This window comes from Macrosteles quadrilineatus, unplaced genomic scaffold (genome assembly GCF_028750875.1).
Source record: "Macrosteles quadrilineatus isolate MER2022 unplaced genomic scaffold, UCM_ALF_1.0 Scaffold_8__2_contigs__length_117827958, whole genome shotgun sequence".
In the NCBI taxonomy this organism is placed as follows: Eukaryota; Metazoa; Arthropoda; class Insecta; order Hemiptera; family Cicadellidae; genus Macrosteles; species Macrosteles quadrilineatus.
Window position 1 is genome coordinate 71,273,045 of NW_026542601.1, and position 4,503 is coordinate 71,277,547.

The 4,503-nt window shown below is 30.7% G+C and overlaps 1 long non-coding RNA gene across 1 annotated transcript; it reads right to left on the minus strand.

Moving 5' to 3' along the window:
- Nucleotides 1-2,012: 2,012 nt before the first annotated feature.
- Nucleotides 2,013-4,102, minus strand: LOC129001502 (uncharacterized). Its single transcript, XR_008491468.1, has 3 exons — nt 4,071-4,102; nt 3,762-3,797; nt 2,013-2,106 (listed from the first exon to the last, which is right to left on the minus strand). It is a non-coding gene; the product is annotated as an uncharacterized LOC129001502 (long non-coding RNA).
- Between the last annotated feature and the right edge of the window lie 401 nt (nt 4,103-4,503).

Sequence of the window (4,503 nt, forward strand, 5' to 3'; positions counted from 1 at the left end):
TTTTTATATGTTTCCCCAAAATGTTGAAACTATGGGAGGATTGTTCTCAAGCAACGATACGAGGTTAGTTAAAGCAATTACCCACTCAGTTACAAACGTGCAATGTGGTATAATGTGTTGCACCATACAACATTGCAGTAGCATTGTAATACAATACATTCAACTGATTCTTTCAAAAGAAACAAGCTTTCTGAGACACAACCCACTGGCACAACTCATGAGAAGTTCAAGTGTTTTTGGCCAATGCCTTAAGTGTTTTTTGCAGATATCATGTGTGGTAGGCATATCTACAAATGTAAACATAAACGTAAAGCAATAATAAAGCACTAATGCATTCATTCATTCATTCATTTTAATGTGTATTATAAATAATAAGTATATACTGTACCGTATTTATTTGATAACTGATAAATTCACTATAAAGACAAAATAATAAACAATTCAATGTGGAAATTGTTTACTGACAAAGTATTGTTTTGCGCGATAGAGAGAACAAAGAGTTTGCGTGGATGGTGGAGAACAAAAGACAATGAAACAAACACAACCATATAATTAATAACTTCTTGGACAATTTCATGTGAAAGTGACTAAATGGCTATCAATAAATGCTTCTAGGCAGTAATTTACGATACATAGTATGGAGATAAAAAGTTAAATATTGTTGTTTTATACCTTCTAACTAGATTTAAAACTATACGTAACATGTTTTTTAAAATTACTTCTTCAAAGTAATGTTCGGATCGTCTTTTGTTCCCACGTATAAACTGATAATCAACTATGTGCCAAAAATTAAATAATTTAATAAAGTATGATTAGAAAATCTAATAGTTTGTGCGTAATATACCTTTGCAAAATTTATGGTGATTACCTTATAGAGTTTTAATAAAATTGACGTTCAGTATAATTTATTCACACGTCAATAAGCAAATGGATATAAATAACTTAACATGCCTAGATGATACCTATATATGAGTTAGCATATTCAGGTGATAATGGTTTTAAAAGTTCCATTGATTCAAAAGCAGCAGCCTCCCTTCCCTCTTTTATCTTTTTCGCTATAACTCGATTTTTTATCTTTTGTAAATCTTAGATTGTCAAATTTCTGTATAACTGTTTTTTCTCCCACCTTCACATTCTAGGAGGTAGGCTCTAGATTAGAACTGGTTTAGACATCACTTCAGGCTTGTTATAGAGGCTTGCGACATTATGACTTACAAAAAATCCATTGGTGATTGGCGACATTATATTCTGGGACTCTATAACAATTCACTATTTTAATGTTTGTACAATAGAAGATTTGAACGTCTACGTAAATAGAACTTCAAATAGAATGATACTGAATTTGTGACTGTGTATGTACATATGACAACCAAAGGCAGATTTAACACAAATTGGTTTATCAAATAACGTTCACCCAAAAACAGAAACATGGTTGGCACTACGAACAATTAACTGTTAGATATGCTCAAACCGTTGTAAGGCTTTGGAAGTAAAACGCTGAAGAAAGATTGATGATCGTTAATAAAAAATAGATTCAGAGATAAAATACTGTTACTAAAAGAAATGTCCAAGTAGTCACTCAGTCAGGGCATAAATTTAGGCAACGCCATAAGTGGAAAACTGATGGCAGGCCAGCCAAACCTTCCCACCAGATATCTAACTTTGCCAGATATATGTTTGTCAATTATATATAAGATTGAGTGAGTAAAGAAGCCTTAGAACTTGATGCACTTGATGAAAAAGGTGGGCTGGTTGCATTAATAGATCCTTAATATGCTCGAACAGATCGTGAAAGACTTAAAAAGAGAGTTTAAAATAGTAACTAACCCCTGTACAGTGTTTTTTTTTTAATGCAAACTTTAGAGAATTGCAAAAAACCAGTTAAGACCTAATACGTATTTTTTTCTCAAATTGTTTCATTGGTATTTAGTGTTTTTGCATGGATTTGTTAAACCTTAAGGAGAAGCATGGTTTTAAAATTAAGTTCATGATATTCAAATGTTTTTATTGTGTTTTTTTAGCACTCATTGGTTTTAAGGCACAAGAAACCCAAGATCCTTTGTTGACTTCAGATATGGCAAGATTAGCCACCTCCTGGTCTTTGTCCTAAGAAAAAATAAACGGTATCAGCATTCTGACACATACTTTCTCCCATAAGTTTGTCAACAACCTTTATCATGTGTAAGCGGTGAGAGTAAATATACGGAAATGAGATTTGTAAGATTTTCTTCAGAATTTAAAGGACTATAACATACTAAATTTTTATCAAAATCGTTCGAGCCAATATTGGGAAAATATGATTTTCGGTTATTTTATGGGGTTTTTATGGGGGAATAACATAATTTACAATAACTTTTGAACCGTAATTTTTACAGAGATGGGATTTGTACCATTTTGTTCAGAATATAAAGGACAATAACATACTAAATTTTTATCGAAATCGTTCAGGCCATTTTTGGGAAAATCTTTTTTTCCGTCATTTTATGGGGTTTTATGGGAAAATACCGATTAAAAATAAAAATTTCTAAGAAATGAGAAAAACTATCAAAATTGTAAGGATCATAACATACTGTACTATGTTAAATAAAAACGGATTTTTTTGTCTACAATCCTATTTTTCGTTATTTTATGGGATTTTTATGGGAAAATAACATAATTTACCATAACTTTTGAACCGTAATTTTTACAGAAATGGGATTTGTACCATTTTGTTCAGAATTTAAAGGGCTACAACATACTAAATGTTTATCAAAATCGTTCGGGCCATTTTTGAGAAAATCCCGATTTTTCCGGTTTTTTATGGGTTTTTATGGGGAAATCCCCATTAAAAATCAAAATTTCAAAAAAATGAAAAAACGCCTGGAGATACCATGGATTAGAACCTACATACCAAATTTCATCGAAATCGGACCACAGGTGTAGTCTCTAGCTCTGTACACATCCAGACACACAGACACACAGACACACACACACACACACAGACATCACTTCGAAAACCACTTTTTTGGGTCCAGGGGGACCCAAAACGAATATATCCACTCAAAACTCAAACTCGAAAATTTTGACGAAAACAATACTTTCTCCATATACTATGGTATAGGGGGAGAAAGTAAAAATATAGTCAAATGTTATATACTAGAATTATTACGTTATACATTTTAACTGATTTGTAGAATATTATTTATCATTCATATTATTATTATCATCAACAGAAAATACTATTTATTATTGTAAATAAAAAAACAACTTTAAAAGTAGGAAAATAAAAAGCTCTGAGCATAGATTCTCTAAAAAATTATATAATTTATTTTTATTGAAAGTTTGATCAATTTTTCGTGAGAAGTATGATATCTATTGAAATCGATTTGGTTATGCACTTAAAGTTCTATGTATAAACACAAAATCTGAGAAGAAAACAAACATAATGACAAAAAAAACCAACTGCAGTATTATACACTTTATTTATCTACTCTTGAGGTAGAATGAAAGCATGTGTATGAAAAATAAGCTGAGCTATTTACTCTCGAATGTGCTCCATAGTATCAATTGAATATAATGAATACAATTATTTCCCTTAGACATAATGAATTGGTTTCCTTAATGGTAAGGAAGTAATTTTCATTTTGAACGTGTACATATATTCGAATTTGTTCAAATAAGAATTTTTGCAACGCCATTCATTTTAAGTTTATATAAATAGGAGAATATGTAAAAAAAATAAGCTGTATGTTATTTCAGTATAATATTGTGTAAGATCTTACCATCATTGAAATAAGGGTCGTGGAAAAATCCAGCGCCTAAAAACAAATTAGAATGAAAACATACATAAAGACAATAATAAGAATTTCTATCATGACTTGCATGAATTAATGTAGAATTTGTTACAAAATGTCCTACTTATAAGCAGAGTATTTGTAATTATAAATTTAAGCTATTTTTTTCAAACATTTTTACATTTTGTTATGCAATTTGACAAAAAGTACATACAAAAAAAACATGTAAATTTAGAAAAACCCAACAATACGATGCTTATTATTTTAGAATACTTAAAAAAAATACGAGTATCTTACCTCCATTGGGAGTAGGGAGGTATCGAATTCCTGAAATCAAAAAAGTAATATTAAAATAAAACAAAATATCCCTGCAAAAATAGGGTATTGAGCTGGTCTAGTAATAGAACGTGGGGCTTCGGTCCCTGAGGTCCCAGGTTCAAATCTCGCCAATCAACAATAGATTTAATAGATGTGATAATGCCGCAACCTTCTAGGACTAGCCTGAAGTAATGTGTAAATCAGTTCTGACCTAGAACTAACGTTCTAAGAATCTTAGAACGTTAGTTCTAGGTCAGAACTGATGTGAAGGGGAGACATAAAAAAATAAAATGAAAGCGAATACTGTCTGTTATAAACTGCATTTTTTGAGAAGATTACTTACTTTTCGGTTACATAATGATGAATAAGTAGGTTTTTCTGTAAATTCAATCAAAATACTTAACAATGAAAA